Genomic DNA, 17,822 nt, shown 5'->3' with positions numbered 1-17,822 from the left:
GGATTAGGGCTAACTATCATACCTTTAATTCTCCACAAGAAATATCGAGACTCTCAAATAAAGTAGCTTAGGTTCATTCCATCTTATGTGCTAAGGTAGTACCCATGCTTAATCATCTATAACAAACAAGCTCTCTATAGACATAAATCCCAAGGTATTTCTCAATTCACTAAATTCTCATATCAAGCACAACTAACAAGACTAATCAAAGGATCCCAAATTATATTCTCCTATACAACTCAAACCTTAAACAATCAATTTCTCCACTCGTTCACGCCCTCCAATGATACATTCTCTCAAAACTGGGTTCTCTTGAACAAGGGAACTATCCTGCGGAATAAAAAGAAGGTGTCCACATGAACTTTATTATAAGAAGAAAACGAACCTAAGATGAATCGGGAGAAAGAATTGAAAGGTAGTTACCAATGCGAGATAAGAGAAATTTGAAAGACGAATGAACAACGGAAATGGAAGATTAAGGTAAGATACACTGAATACGAAAAGAAATATCAAGAAAGTGGAAGCATTCTACACTTGGCATAACCAACCTTTAGCGGCACCAAAACTAATAACTAACAATCAACAAACCTAACAATTAGCAATCACAAACAGACTACCACATAAAATCCTAATTCTACCCATCCTACCATTCTCTCAAGTTTATTATTTAAAGGTCAAGTGATTCTAAGTGGGGTGCACAAACGTGCGTCGAGAGCAATAGGCTCTGATACCAACTGTGACACCCTTAAATCTAGGCTTAAATATATACGTAAATTCTACAGAAAAACTGATAGGATATGTTTGTAAATGGTTCAACTAGTCCAAAAACCTGCAATTTCAAAAAAATTTCTAACTAAACCATTCACAACCAATTCCAACTCAAGAAGAGTGTCAAAAACCCTGCAACAACTGATGAACTAATTTACATATATAACTAAAGACGCGGAAATATAAGGATACAAACCAATAATAGAAAGGGAGACATATGTCCCTTCAAATTATATACAAACCAAGAGTGTAAAAGGTTTACTAATAGAATAGCTAAAACTAGGTCCAAGGTTCCTTGCTCACTAGCCGTCTGTGACCCCAAACAAAGCATCAACAACCTGTCAATCGCATTTTATACAAACACGAAAGCCACAATTCAGTGGGGAGTAACTTCGAGTCCTCCCAGCCACGAATCGTCAAAATTTATGTAACATGTAATAAAACATGTAAACAAGATGATAAAGAATTCAATTATCAATTATTCTAACATATGAGCCCTAAACTGACCAAACTAAACTAACATGTGAAACATTTAACAAATTATAATCCAAACTCTATCAACCATAGCCGGCTTGCATCTCACCTTCTATGATTCATAGAATCATCAAACAAGAAAGGGCAATATATCAAAGACAGGCATAAGTTCTTAGTACGGTCAATAGTCACTTTGTAACTCAAGTCTATACCACGAGGTAGGGAAGGTAATCGAACCGGTATCTTGGCTCAGCGGTTACTATTAAGAAAACATGGCCAAGAGACAACACAACTCTAGCTTAAAATCTGCGCAGACCTAGTGTAGATACCCGTACCCGTCGATATTGGAATTTATAGAGAACCCGACAAACACTCGATGATGATAGGACACATGTATTCTTTAGTTGTCACTGTCATTATTTGGAGCTCGTTTTACGATGTAGAATGGGCGTCGTCGATGAAGTATTTTATTAATTTAAATGATATTTAAATTAATGTTTTTTAGTGAGTTCATTTTATTAATTTAAATGATATTTAAATTAAAGCTTTTTAAAGTAATTTCAATTTAATTTATTTTATTTTGAATTTATTTTCCCAAGTTTATTTTATTGAAAATAAAATAAATAATAGATTTGAAAAATCATTTTATGAATATATTTGGTTTGAAAAATCATTTATTTCAATGTGTTAATTGATTTGAAAAATCGATTTTAAAAGCGAAGAAAACTCGTTTCAACCATGTGTTTTTAAGCTCGATTTTAGCTCGGTTTTTGAGCCCGTTTCCTTTACGAATTGGCACGAATATCGAGTACTTTAACCAACCCAAGCCTCTACCCATCCACCCTTGTTCGAACCCCCTATCCATGGCCCAAATTCTCGTCCCAAATCCCTCACAAACAGCCCGCAACAAACCAATGCAGCCCCCTGTTTTGGCAGCTCAATCTCGAGCCCAAAACCCGCTCCAAACACTACCAAGACCCGTACCCATTAACCCTAACCCATACCCTAGTATCCTACCCATATTATCCTAGCTTAATCACCAAGAAAACCCCCCTCAAACCCTCACAAAAACCGATGGACAGCAGCCATCCGTGAGCTAGCCCGATTTGCCCTTCCTCTCTTTTAACCTATTTTAACTCCCTATAAATACCACCCCTTCACCATACATTCATTCCTCTAAGTTCTCCATACATCCAACCATCACTCACAAGCTTTAAACCTCAGAAAAAAACCCTAAACATCCTTCAAAAACCCTAAACAAAACCGACACACAAACTGAAACTGTTTGTGTGTCCTCTTCGAAAACTCACTCGTTCCTCCATCAAACCTCCATAAAAATTCGAGTTTCTTGTTCCTAATCAACCACATAACATCCATCTACACATTAGACAAAGATTTACGAGCCAAATTGCCCTTGAGAGTACACGAAATCCCTCGAAAAACGGAGTGAAATAACACTCTGTTTTCGCGGTTTTTCCTTGTCTGTCCAGTTCTGTTTGTGCTCGTTTTTCGTGCCCAATAACCCAAAACGAGCAGGGGTTGCTTTAAGATTCCTGTTCTCCTCTCTTTCTAGTTTCCAAAACATCTTTCGAATCGAATTTTCGTCGTGAAACGAAGGAGATATCACTGTTTTAAAATCGCTGTCCAGAAACTTTCCAAAACGCGTGTTTGCTTTATTCTTCGTCGACGACGGCCTCTCGAGATAAAATCTACCATCGATTACGACCCAAGACGGTGTCAACGATACATGTAGGTTGAGGGTGCATCAAATCCCCTTCTCTTTTCTCTTTTTATTTCGTTTTCTTATGCCTTTTTTTTAGTTTGTTTTTTGTTTGTTTTTCGTTTGTTTATCGTTTGTTTTAATTTAACTATGAAACTAGTTAGTCCGAGTATGAGTTAAAGTACCACCATGAACACCCGCGTTGACTTGAGATGGGAAAAGAAACCGCTCCTTCTGTCGGTCGTACACCCCCGTCTCATTTACATATCCTCGTGTTCAAGGTAGGGCATAAATAAAACAAGTTTCTAACTTCGATCTTCGCTTTCGACCCCCTTATTGTTTCGGCCAAATCGACATACCCTAGGACCCGTTGTATGTTAGTTTAACCTCTGATTGTGAACCTATGACATATTTAGATAACATTAATTTAATTTAATAACCTAATTAGACACGATAGGTGGCTTCGACGTAAGTTATAAAATCAATCGACGATTCTGTAATTAATTGAATGCATCTCTCTCTTTCACTTAATTTCTCGCTAGCATAAGAGTGCGTGATTAGCACCTTCTTATTGACACTCGATGAGTTAAATTAATTAGCGAATTTGATCTAATTAGACCCTTTAGGCCGTGTAGAATGCACCCTCATGCGACAATCAATCAACATCGTTTTTAACTCGTTTTCTAACTTGTTTTCGATCCCTTTTCGCAATCATTCGATCTAACCAATGAATCTAACTTAGGAACTAGGTTGGCCTCGTCTTGGGCCGTGATTTGGCCGTGTGTTTGGCCTTTCCTATTTCGTTTGTTTTCGCATCGTTCGTTCTTTATTTTGTTTTGTCACTTGTAATTAATTTATGTTTCTTCGAGTCACGTTTTGTAATTTGTTTGTAATTAGTTCTCCTTTTTGGGTCAAAACCTTTTCTGAAAACCTTAGTTTTGTTTGGTTAGACGGTTGTTCCCAATGCTTGTAGGAGCGTAGTAAACCGCATGTTGTTTAAAGCAACATGGCCCGGTTTATGCTAATGCATGCTTTGGTGCGTAGCCATATGTCTAATTCGATGAGATTAAGCGCGAGCACGCATTACGAGGAGTGACCCAAGGACCGTGGGTCATGTGAGCCGTGGGCCACCCTCATGTGCACGGTTTTCAAGGCTAATTGGCCGTGTGTTTTGTGTCGTGTATTGTTTTGTTTGTAGCAATTGTAATTAGATCGAGTTGTAATTTATTTATCGTTGTGTCGGCATGAAATGCCTGGTTTGTAATAGGTAGATCCCAACGGCTCCCCCATTCCCATTTAAGCCTTGTTTGTTTGTTTGTATGTTGTTTAGATCAATCAACCCACATGCTAAATTACAACTTTGACAAAGTTAGTTTAGTTGCATCTAAAACGACATAGAAATTGTTGTCACATGATAGGGTTAAAACAACGTTTGCATATCATACATCGCAGTAGCTATGACCTTGTTTGAAATCCGACACTTGACTTAGTAGAGGCCGTTATCGACGGGCGGGGTTGGGTGTCCTTATGGGCTTCCCAACACGTACCCTCACCCCTTACTCAAGATCTATGGTTTGTGGATCCGTCTAAATACCATTGGATTACGAGAGTCATTCAAATCGAGTGATATAGGGTACAAGTCTTTATCTTTAATCACTCGTAGTCGATTGGCTTTATGCTTTTCGATGAAAGGTGTAAAGTTGACTTGAACGGTTCCAAGTTCCCAAAAAACTTGGTGGCGACTCTAATATGACTTAATTCGATTCGAAAGAACCTCGAGTCGATTATGCGGGTGTGGATCCCTCGGACGCAGCCTTCCCGAGGGCCTTGTCCACGATTTGGCGACTCACTGGGGAAAAGAGGACTAGTTACACTGTGTTTCTAGGGTCTTTTCCTCCGAGGTGAAACTTGAAAAGAAAGTGTTGGAGAGTAAAACATTACTCATAGTGCTACGATTCATGCATAAACCCTTAAGGACTTGCCCGGGCCGTCCCAGCGTTTCTTCGTGATGCGTGGGGGGCGACGTCCCACTATGCCAGGAAGCTGCACATTGCTCGCTTCCACTTCGCCTCGCGTGGTTCTTGGGAGTGGGGACGATCTTCTAGGTACTTTACCTTAAGACACCTTGCTCTATAAGACCGCAAAAGGATGGAGGGTATAGACCTTCTTGTAGAAGACTTGCCGAGACTTAGAGATGTCTAGGAGCATACATCCTTATAACATGAGAATGACAATGTGCAATTTGTTTTCCCGAGTCTTGTTTTTCGAAAATTCCCATGTCCTTTTCAAAACCGAACTTTTGAACAACTTACTTTCAAAATAGCATGGTTTTAAAAAACGCAGAATGCTGCCCAAATAGGACTAGAATTTTCGGCCCAAAAATGAGCTTTTATAGCCGGCATGCTGCCCATTTCAAATCTCATCAATCCTTCATTTTTCAAAATCAATCCAAAATGTTTCTCGAACCTCAACCAAGCATGAAATGCGTCGAGTCGTGTCCGGGTCATGGCCGTGTTAGGACGGGTGTGTTTCGTTCTAAGAGTCTAGAACATGACCCTGTTGGGTCACCCAAGCTCACCTCTTGGGCTTTGAGTCATGTTGGTCGACCTTTTGGTCTAGGATAGTCCACAAAAAACGTCCAAGCTAGGCCTTATGGACGTTTCACTCGAACCCATGGGCTATGTTAGCCCAATCACGGGTTTAGTCACACCAAGTCCAGTTTAGAATCGAGTTATGACAGTTTGAGTCATGTCGTTTTGTCGAGTCTAAAGTGAACCGATGTCTAAATCAAACCGTGAGTCGAAACCTTGTTAATCAATCTCAAGTCGAGTCTTTGTTTAAGTCAAGTTGGGGTCGTGTCCTTAAGTGTGCAGGGGCTCTTACTTTAAATATTGACTCAGTACGGGGTTTTCTTGTAGAAAGGCCGCCAAAAACCCGACGCCAAGCAATGGAAGATGCTATCAACAAGCTCACCGAGGCCGTGGACCTCATGATGACCCGAATGGATGCAATCGAATCTAAGCTGGGTGAAGATTCCCCTCCATCTACCCCTCCACCACTAACTGATCTGGAGAAACGGTTCAAGTTCATCGAGGACCGTTTGAAGCTCTCCCAGGGGAAGAACATCCACTATGAGAATGCTAGGGCCTATGCCCCGGTTCAGGATAAGTTGCCTACAAACATGGTACTCACTGATATCCCAAAGTTTAAGGGCACAGAGGATCCAGTCCACCATGTTAAGGCCTATAAAGGGTACTTAGCACTGAAGGGAGTACTTGCTGACATGCTCTCTGAAATTTTTGCCCAATCTCTGGGAGAACACCCAAAGGCTTGGTTCTATAATCTTGACCTTAAGAACTTCCCCACTTTCGAAGATATTACGGTGGAGTTCTGTAAGCACTATGCTGACAATGTCGAGATTCAAACCAATATAAGAACATTGGAAGTGATGACACAGAAAGAAAAAGAAGGTTTTACTGAATTCCTTGCAAGATGGCGCGCTGAAAGCGTGAAATTAGCCAAGAAGCCGGATGAAGTTGAAATGGTAGATAAGTTCGTAAAGAATCTACGACCTATTTACCGCAATGCTATAAAATACCAGAATTTTGGCTCTTTCAAAGAATTGATAAGAATCGGGATAAAGGTAGAAGATGATGTCATAAGGGCAGAGGCTGAAAAGCCGAAAGGATACCAAGGGGCCTCGTCGTCTAAGGCCAAGGCCCCAGCAACGACCCATATTGATGAAGGCATCAATCTCTTAGAAGGGCAATCGAAGAAGTCGCAGCGCCAAACACCTAGGGCATTCACCGATATCGGATGCACTTATACATACGCTCTCCAAAGGCTCATAGCCCAAGGAAAGCTGAAGCCTATTGGTCCAACTCCGGACCCTCCTGCTGATCAACAAGGTAAATGGTATAAACCAAATGCCTACTGTGCCTTTCACCAAGGGAAAGGCCATGATACTGAAAGGTGCTATCGACTGAAGCACGAAATCCAAGACATGATCGAGAATGGAACACTCCCGATCCCAACTGTTAAACCCAATAACATCACCAATCCATTTGGCGATCACTCCAACTTTGTTTCCGTCGAAGACAATGTCGATTATTCCCATCTTATACGCCCATGTCACTTGAAAGGGGTGTTCATCGGGAAGATATTTGTGGATTGCTTTGAATTCTTGCCAAACCCGAAGAATGAAATTCAAGTCGGGAGTCTTGCTCTAGAATGTACTTCTCTCGTTAACGAAGTTAATAAAGGACAATTCGATTCACTAACCTTCATCACTGGCGTAGATCCTCAGAGGACTACCTCGGGATGGAGGCAGACCATCAAAGGGATCAAGGACAAGAGCCGAGCATCTAAGTTGACAGCTGAACAAGGGAAAGCTCATGACCAGATTTGAAATTATGAGTCGGGATCTGTTTTCTTATCTTAGTCGAGTCGAGTCTAGGACTTTCTTTTCCTGAAGTTGAGTCGTTTGTCCCGCGATGACCTAGGGTGTGTCCTAGGAATCGTTTCTTCGAGTCTGTTAAGCATTTCTCATTCCAATAAAAAAGTTGCAGTTTCGTTTCCAAATATGTCTTGTTTTCAATCCTCAATCATTCCGGAAACATGATAAAATGCACAACACACTCAAAGGCATCCCTGGGGTAGAAATATGTCCCGTTTCAAAATGTAAGGTACAATAGGATTCCGTGTTTGATTCCTTTACCTATTCCATGTCTGGCGGTAGAAAACCTCCATCAGAACCAGTGCTTTTGACAAGCTTTTAGATGATTCTAGGACAAACCCGGGATAGCTCCTTGTTTCCCCTATCGATGACGGAAGGCAAGCCTTTTTCCCACAGAATCATCCCCTCTCGAAGAGAGAAGAAACCAACCCGTTCTAACAAGGAATTGTTAGTTCTAACCCAATTTAGTTGGCGAAGCCCAATTTTCAAGGTGTATCCATTTATGACTAAGAGAATGAATAGAAGATCATTTTCAAAGAGAGAAAAAATATGAAAAAGAATGAAAAATGAGAAAAAGAGAAAAATGGAAAAATGAAAAAAAAAAAAAAAAAAAAAAAAAAAAAATGGAAAAAAGATGAAAGAAAAAGAAAAAAGAAAAAAAAAAGATGTTGAAGTCATTGCAGAACGCTTTTGGTTGAATGTCGAAGTTACGGAAGCCAGAAGTCAAGTCAAGTACCCATAGTTGAAGTTCATTGGGCGAAGCCCAAAAACTTAAGTAGTAACCTCTTTACCCTCTAAGTCCTTCCCGAGACATTCTGACAAAGGGATAGTCGGGAATTTTGAGAATCATTCCGCTTGTGTTGTTACACCCAACCTTTAGGGTCCAGACATGGAAATTTGAACCCACATCATTTTTCAACCCATTTGTACTCGGGTTTCATCAAACCTGAGACACCATTTCCAACCACGTTATAAGCCATAGCCCTTGGCCTTAACACCACAAAACGAACCTTCAGAATGATGGTTTACCTTGCGAACCTATTTTCACCAAGCTCCACATCCCAAAGATCCAAGCCTTTTACACCTAACCCCAGACACGGGATTTAACGGTACTTTACAGGCTAGAATGGGATATGACATGATACCTTAGGTGAAACCTTCGAGTGTGTACACACAATCAAAATGCCAATTTAATGCACCTTGATCGAACTACGTCGGATTTGATTTCGCTCCACGCGAATACGTAGGCAGTCCTTCAGAATAAGGGATTCAATCCACTCATCAACCAAGTTGTCATCTTGTCGGTTTCTTACGGGTCTTAACCAAGTCCAAATGAAGCCACCTTTGTTTGAGTCAGTCTTAGCACTCGATGTAGGCTAGGATAAGGATATAGGTTCGGATGAATAGTATCAAGTCTCAGAATGAGCTTTATCTAACAGTGTAGACAAAGATGCTGAGTCACATAGATGTGGGTTTGTGTTGGGAACAGAAAATATGAAAAACCCGCTGAAAAGAAAGAAGGCGTGGAAGAAAAATAGTAAAAGCCCGCTGAAAAGAAAGAAGGCGGTGGCAAGAAATAATGAAAACTCGCTGAAAAGAAAGGAGGCGAGGAGAAGAGCGACAGAATGTTCCCAACAAGAGTGATGTGTGATGTCTAAGTGTTCTCATAAAATGAGTCCGTGTTTAGTGTCTGGGCGAAGCCAACATTGTTGCTCCGTGAGTTTAATCCACCTTGTCAATGTCAAGTGATCTTGATTCCCATGTGCCCTCGGGAGCACGCCCATGCCATACGGTATCTCTGTCTCAAGTCCGATGGCCTTGTGATTCCCATTTGCCATCATTTGGCGCCGGAATGGCCAATTTACATTTCTACCCCCAACAAGTCAATATTTGAATTAAAACCCATGCACACTTGCGGTTTTATTTTCCTTTTTGTTTTGCGGTAGCGGGCTACGCCCACGTTGTTTACGGGTCATACGGAGTGTCTGAGTCGTATTTCATGCTCACCCATCAAGGTTCGATTTCAAAAAAAATTCAAAATTTCAAAGTTCCAAAAACTTTTTACGAATTATGGATAGATGATCCAAGTAGTGGAATCTTTTCGGGTCGATGACCCAATCTTTCGAAATTCAAAAATTCAAAATTCAATTTGTGAAGGGCCGATGGCCCAATTTTCTAAATGATGACAAATTCGAAATTCGGGTCGATGACCCAATTATTCAAAATTTTCAAATTCAATTTTTGGGTCGATGACCAAACCTTTCAAATGATCCAATCCTTCGAAATTCAAAATTCAAGATTCAACTTTCGGGTCGATGGCCCAATCATTCAAAATTTTCCAATTCAATTTTTGAAGGGTTGATGGCCCAACATACCAAGTGATGTCAAATTTAAACTTCGGGTTGATGACCCAATTATTCAAAATTTTCAAATTCAATTTTCGGGTCGATGACCCAATCTTTCAAATAATCCAACTTTAGGATCGATGATCCAAATGTGCTTATGTGATGATTATTGCTAGTACGTTTTTGTGTTTCAAATGTAGCAGGATATGCTTCAACTGGGGGCTCTAAAGTCTTCGACTTTAGAGCCATCACAAACTGGGGGCTCTGAAGCCGTTGGCTTCAGAGACCATTATCAAGATGTAAAGGATGACATCCACCAAGAATTCAATTCAATACAAGAGTATGAAATGGAAGAATTCCGCAGTTGAAAGCAAATGATGAAAGTGGCGGCAACCTCCTCGGAAAGTCCCGTCCCATTTTGACACCTGCCAGCAGATGATAAGCTTTGGGCAAGTGTCAGCCGATGATGAATTTTGGACAAACGCCAGCAGATGATAAACTTTGGGCATGTGTCAGCAGTGGCCGAACTACGACGCGGGTTTGATTCCGTCAGAAACGGATACGTAGGCGCCTAAGGATAAGGCTCAACCCACCATTTATGCAATTTATAGGTCGATGACCAACGATGATATTTCGACACAACAGAAGCAAGAGTCAACCCCAACGAAGTTTCAGGTATGATCTCTTCTTATGGCTGGCGAGCTTATATACGCAAGTCTAATGGACTATAAACGACCCGAAGAATCCTCAGGACCTGGGGTATACTTTGACTTTCGCCTTGTCCAAGCCTCAGTCAAAGTGGGGGCTCTGTAGATACCCGTATCCGTCGATATTGGAATTTATAGAGAACCCGACAAACACTCGATGATGATAGGACACATGTATTCTTTAGTTGTCACTGTCATTATTTGGAGCTCGTTTTACGATGTAGAATGGGCGTCGTCGATGAAGTATTTTATTAATTTAAATGATATTTAAATTAATGTTTTTTAGTGAGTTCATTTTATTAATTTAAATGATATTTAAATTAAAGCTTTTTAAAGTAATTTCAATTTAATTTATTTTATTTTGAATTTATTTTCCCAAGTTTATTTTATTGAAAATAAAATAAATAATAGATTTGAAAAATCATTTTATGAATATATTTGGTTTGAAAAATCATTTATTTCAATGTGTTAATTGATTTGAAAAATCGATTTTAAAAGCGAAGAAAACTCGTTTCAACCATGTGTTTTTAAGCTCGATTTTAGCTCGGTTTTTGAGCCCGTTTCCTTTACGAATTGGCACGAATATCGAGTACTTTAACCAACCCAAGCCTCTACCCATCCACCCTTGTTCGAACCCCCTATCCATGGCCCAAATTCTCGTCCCAAATCCCTCACAAACAGCCCGCAACAAACCAATGCAGCCCCCTGTTTTGGCAGCTCAATCTCGAGCCCAAAACCCGCTCCAAACACTACCAAGACCCGTACCCATTAACCCTAACCCATACCCTAGTATCCTACCCATATTATCCTAGCTTAATCACCAAGAAAACCCCCCTCAAACCCTCACAAAAACCGATGGACAGCAGCCATCCGTGAGCTAGCCCGATTTGCCCTTCCTCTCTTTTAACCTATTTTAACTCCCTATAAATACCACCCCTTCACCATACATTCATTCCTCTAAGTTCTCCATACATCCAACCATCACTCACAAGCTTTAAACCTCAGAAAAAAACCCTAAACATCCTTCAAAAACCCTAAACAAAACCGACACACAAACTGAAACTGTTTGTGTGTCCTCTTCGAAAACTCACTCGTTCCTCCATCAAACCTCCATAAAAATTCGAGTTTCTTGTTCCTAATCAACCACATAACATCCATCTACACATTAGACAAAGATTTACGAGCCAAATTGCCCTTGAGAGTACACGAAATCCCTCGAAAAACAGAGTGAAATAACACTCTGTTTTCGCGGTTTTTCCTTGTCTGTCCAGTTCTGTTTGTGCTCGTTTTTCGTGCCCAATAACCCAAAACGAGCAGGGGTTGCTTTAAGATTCCTGTTCTCCTCTCTTTCTAGTTTCCAAAACATCTTTCGAATCGAATTTTCGTCGTGAAACGAGGGAGATATCACTGTTTTAAAATCGCTGTCCAGAAACTTTCCAAAACGCGTGTTTGCTTTATTCTTCGTCGACGACGGCCTCTCGAGATAAAATCTACCATCGATTACGACCCAAGACGGTGTCAACGATACATGTAGGTTGAGGGTGCATCAAATCCCCTTCTCTTTTCTCTTTTTATTTCGTTTTCTTATGCCTTTTTTTTAGTTTGTTTTTTGTTTGTTTTTCGTTTGTTTATCGTTTGTTTTAATTTAACTATGAAACTAGTTAGTCCGAGTATGAGTTAAAGTACCACCATGAACACCCGCGTTGACTTGAGATGGGAAAAGAAACCGCTCCTTCTGTCGGTCGTACACCCCCGTCTCATTTACATATCCTCGTGTTCAAGGTAGGGCATAAATAAAACAAGTTTCTAACTTCGATCTTCGCTTTCGACCCCCTTATTGTTTCGGCCAAATCGACATACCCTAGGACCCGTTGTATGTTAGTTTAACCTCTGATTGTGAACCTATGACATATTTAGATAACATTAATTTAATTTAATAACCTAATTAGACACGATAGGTGGCTTCGACGTAAGTTATAAAATCAATCGACGATTACTCGTAATTAATTGAATGCATCTCTCTCTTTCACTTAATTTCTCGCTAGCATAAGAGTGCGTGATTAGCACCTTCTTATTGACACTCGATGAGTTAAATTAATTAGCGAATTTGATCTAATTAGACCCTTTAGGCCGTGTAGAATGCACCCTCATGCGACAATCAATCAACATCGTTTTTAACTCGTTTTCTAACTTGTTTTCGATCCCTTTTCGCAATCATTCGATCTAACCAATGAATCTAACTTAGGAACTAGGTTGGCCTCGTCTTGGGCCGTGATTTGGCCGTGTGTTTGGCCTTTCCTATTTCGTTTGTTTTCGCATCGTTCGTTCTTTATTTTGTTTTGTCACTTGTAATTAATTTATGTTTCTTCGAGTCACGTTTTGTAATTTGTTTGTAATTAGTTCTCCTTTTTGGGTCAAAACCTTTTCTGAAAACCTTAGTTTTGTTTGGTTAGACGGTTGTTCCCAATGCTTGTAGGAGCGTAGTAAACCGCATGTTGTTTAAAGCAACATGGCCCGGTTTATGCTAATGCATGCTTTGGTGCGTAGCCATATGTCTAATTCGATGAGATTAAGCGCGAGCACGCATTACGAGGAGTGACCCAAGGACCGTGGGTCATGTGAGCCGTGGGCCACCCTCATGTGCACGGTTTTCAAGGCTAATTGGCCGTGTGTTTTGTGTCGTGTATTGTTTTGTTTGTAGCAATTGTAATTAGATCGAGTTGTAATTTATTTATCGTTGTGTCGGCATAAAATGCCTGGTTTGTAATAGGTAGATCCCAACGGCTCCCCCATTCCCATTTAAGCCTTGTTTGTTTGTTTGTATGTTGTTTAGATCAATCAACCCACATGCTAAATTACAACTTTGACAAAGTTAGTTTAGTTGCATCTAAAACGACATAGAAATTGTTGTCACATGATAGGGTTAAAACAACGTTTGCATATCATACATCGCAGTAGCTATGACCTTGTTTGAAATCCGACACTTGACTTAGTAGAGGCCGTTATCGACGGGCGGGGTTGGGTGTCCTTATGGGCTTCCCAACACGTACCCTCACCCCTTACTCAAGATCTATGGTTTGTGGATCCGTCTAAATACCATTGGATTACGAGAGTCATTCAAATCGAGTGATATAGGGTACAAGTCTTTATCTTTAATCACTCGTAGTCGATTGGCTTTATGCTTTTCGATGAAAGGTGTAAAGTTGACTTGAACGGTTCCAAGTTCCCAAAAAACTTGGTGGCGACTCTAATATGACTTAATTCGATTCGAAAGAACCTCGAGTCGATTATGCCGGGTGTGGATCCCTCGGACGCAGTTCCCGAGGGCCTTGTCCACACCTAGACATGCGGATACACACCACCGCACCCAAGACTCACAACTTTTTTTAAAACAAAGTGAAGTGAGTACCCTAAGGACACCACCGAAGGGTTGGCTAGTACTTAAGCTGACCCCATACTATCAAAATTAGTACCTGAGGTCATGCCCCAACTTGGATAAACATCCACTAGTCAGGAACACAAAGGCTATCAAGCAGTGAACATATACTCGTCAGAGACTATAAAGACCTATCTATGATGAAGGCCGAAATACTCACTTAGGACCTAGTCACAGCTAGTCCCAGCTTGAATATTTTAGCCCACACCACCCAAGACTCACCACATAAGTCAAGTAAGACACCCACTTAACCTTAAGAGGGCAAAAAGTCCTACTTACCAACATAAATTCTAACATTCTATCATGTGAAAGCTATATAAATGTCTATTTACAGCATACAATCCCAACAGTTCCTCAACAAGAATTCAATAATAATTTCCAATCCTAGCAATTATAACAATATAAAAGGCTTTAGGGGAAACTAGGGCCATTACTACAAAATAAGAAGCTATTTAAATTCAACTAACTAAATAAGAAACTATTTAAATTCAACTAATTACACATGTGAAATAGAGATATAATAAATGGCCTAAAACAAGAAAAAGGCCGATTATCTAATTCATTCATCCGAATTTTTACCCGCAACCCCACCTGCGATGACAGTGCGGGTCAAATTGCGGCGACCAATCACTCAATTAATCGACATCGCATCGATCAAAGGGACTAAGGCTCGGTTTTAGACAATCAACAAAACATTTCAATTATAGCTATAAAATTCATTTTGAGCCTATTAATTACCATTTCATTTTGTAAATTATCCTAACATGTGATAATTGTCAATATAACATAATTTTTCTACCATTAGCATAACTTTTAGCTACTTTTATGATTCTCTTAACAAATTTAACCATGTATACTCATTCTAACTATATCCATGATGAACTTAAAATGACGGACAAAGCATGGAAAACCGCGAAACAAGCAATGGACCGGCCCGGGCCAACCCCAAGACCGGCCGGGGCTGCCGTGGGCTGCGGCTTTCTTGCTGCCCATTCGCGCACCATTTCTTCTTTTTTTTTTTTTTTCATTTTTATACATTATAAGACCGTCTGAAAATTAATTAATCGTCCCCAATTCAACTTTGATAATTTAAACTACCAAAAGGCACAAATTAAGCTTGCATGCAACTAAGTTTAACATGTGAAAATTACTACCCAAACAAAAATTCACCAAACATACAAAAATCAAAAACATGTGACGATAATTCGTCGAGTAGCTCGAAATATGTTACCTTAAGCTAGAAAATGAGCAATTAATCCTCAAAACCGAAACCCTAACCACAACTAACCGCTATCCTCTACAATATACGAGTCCCCGAACTCGTCTTCCAATCCTTCACCTAAATAAACACTTAAAACACAAAAATAAACATCAAAACCGAAAATGCCGAAATATAGTCTTAAAATAACTTGATGAAAATTGAAATTAGAACATACTAAGTTGTAGATCGTGGCGAGGGGATTCCGGAAAGGTAAATTTCGCGAAAAACGGACAAGAAACGAAGAAATTAGGGCGATTTTTGTTTAAAAAGGGACAAAAATGGTGTTTGATAAGGTTTGATGTTGATGATGATGATGATAGAACAAAGAAATCAGAAAAAAGAATAAGGGGAAGGGGCTGTCACGCGTGAGAAAAGAAAGAAAGGAGGAAAAGTACGTACGGGATTTTTAGTCGGGATTTTTAACGAGTCGGTTTTGACTCGTTTCAATAATAATTAAATCCGTAAGTCAAACGCAAATTCCGTCAAGTCCAAAGTCTTTAAACACGAGATTACAATAAAATTGAGTATTCACATGACCCATTTCCAAATTCGTTTACCCAACGTTCAAACGAATTGTCATTTTCCCCCCGATACGCCCTTATTTCGAAATAAAAGATTTTACACGGTTTAAACTATTTTTAAACATTTCAAAACTATCAAAATAAATACTTTTCTTCAAAATATAATAAAATTATATTTCTTTGAATTATTTTTACTTTAAATACATTATTGTCAAATTTTACTTGATTAATTAATTATTTTAGAAACATATTAACGGTCCGAAATTTACGGGGCGTTACAAAATGGTACGTGTGTGAACCGTTTCACAATCAAGCGAGTGCACCAAATCCGTATTATGTACATATTAGGCCGAGAAAAAAAAATAAAACACAATTTTTTTTTCTTTTCAAATGACGAGAAAACAAAAAAGGCTCGATCGATCGATCTTGCGATCGATCGAGTGGTTTGCCAAACAGAAAGTGCTCGATCGACTGAACTCGAGGTCGATCGAGTACTTTTATTAGCAACGCTGTTCGATCGAGTGCGAGGACTTCTCGATCGAACAGTTAGGGTTTTAAAAAAAAAACGAAACAAAAAACCCTCGTTGAAATCGATTTGTCAAAACAAAAACCAATTGTAATTTAGACCTAATTCGTATAAAATTAAATCTACAATTGACAAAACCTTAAAATATTGCTATAATTATCGTTTAAAATAACAATATGCAAAGAACAAATCGAAAAAAAAAAACCAATCGATCGAGACACTAAAGTCCTCGATCGACTGATCAGCCGTGAGCATACATGGCATGGTTTTCAAGACAAAAAAATATCGATTCAAATCGTTTTATGAAAATCACAATGAAAAATATACGTGGCCTCGCTCTGATACCACTTGTAGGGTAATATCCGTATAAAACTCCTTAAAATTAAGGACTATAACGTAATTTATCATGTGATTAATTGTCATAAACGAAAAACAAGAGAAACGATAAAAGAATAAGAATCAACCTCGGGTCCTATGCAAATCGGCCTAAGAACAGAAATCAACGTAGATTTCCTCCTAATTGTTGCACCCAAGATCGTCTGAGACTATGCCCCTTGTGCTAGAAATTGCTCTCTGATTGCCTTGCAATATTGAGAGAGCTTTTGTGAGTTTTCTGATGTGAGATCTAGAATTTTAGAGAAAAATGCTCCAAAACCCTAATTTTCTCTCAAATGAAAATGATTAGGTCAAAAGGAGAGAGGGACTCTCCTTTTGTTATTCTCGGCCAAACGAGTGCTTAGGGAGGGAGTGGGCTTTCCACTTTCTCCTTATTTAACTCGTGGTCCGACTCGTTTTGCTAAATGTATATGACGGGTTTTAAATATAAATCGTCATCCTATATCGGATATTAAAATATCGACTAGTAACAAGAAACAGTCGACATATTAATACTTGTCCGACATTGACAATATTGTATAATTAATTAATTCAATATACATTAATTAAATATCACCGTTTATATTCAATTTATGAATTAACCGCTTAATTCACCTTAGCCAGTATTATTTAATCCGTATTAAATAATTATCTCAACATCGCGTTTGACTAATTATTAGTCAATAACTCTGACTAACCGCTTAGTCATATTAGGCATCAATATGACTGTATTTTCATACCGTCACATCTCTCAAACCTATCCTATAGGTGTGACTTTTAGGGACCAATTGATCACCGCCATCTGTATGACATCAACGTCAAACTTATCTAGCAAGCCAACCGTTATTGATAAACGTGGACCAACTGATAATACTACAAAAGTATACCCTTTAATCCTTTTAGAGATTTATATGTCATAGCACTAACTGTGGAGGACACCAGCCCCAACAGGAGTTCCATATATGTGGTCACAATTTGACAAAGGACATATCATATAATTTTTGGACTCGAAATTCCTAAAGATGTATTTTATAAAGAAGAGCATTTGTCTATATTATACTTTGGCCCGTAGTTCAAAGTTTAAAAGGTGTGTAATAATTTAACACCATCTCATCAGTATAATATATTCATATTGTATAAGTGTAAGTGGCCAGAAGTCCACGTCTATGAATATATGAACCGCTGTTTAATTTAAAGCGGTCTTTATGAAGGCAAATTTATTTGCGAATTAAT

General features: G+C 39.2%; 1 long non-coding RNA gene across 1 annotated transcript; it reads right to left on the bottom strand.

Moving 5' to 3' along the window:
- Nucleotides 1-800: 800 nt before the first annotated feature.
- LOC141630532 (uncharacterized) lies at nucleotides 801-15,507 on the bottom strand. Its single transcript, XR_012537509.1, has 3 exons — nucleotides 15,343-15,507; nucleotides 15,138-15,245; nucleotides 801-1,106 (listed from the first exon to the last, which is right to left on the bottom strand). It is a non-coding gene; the product is annotated as an uncharacterized LOC141630532 (long non-coding RNA).
- Nucleotides 15,508-17,822: the final 2,315 nt, after the last annotated feature.

This window comes from Silene latifolia, chromosome 2 (genome assembly GCF_048544455.1).
Source record: "Silene latifolia isolate original U9 population chromosome 2, ASM4854445v1, whole genome shotgun sequence".
Lineage (NCBI taxonomy): Eukaryota > Viridiplantae > Streptophyta > Magnoliopsida > Caryophyllales > Caryophyllaceae > Silene > Silene latifolia.
The sequence above is the reverse complement of the archived record's forward strand: the minus strand, read 5'-3'. Positions and strand labels throughout refer to the sequence as shown.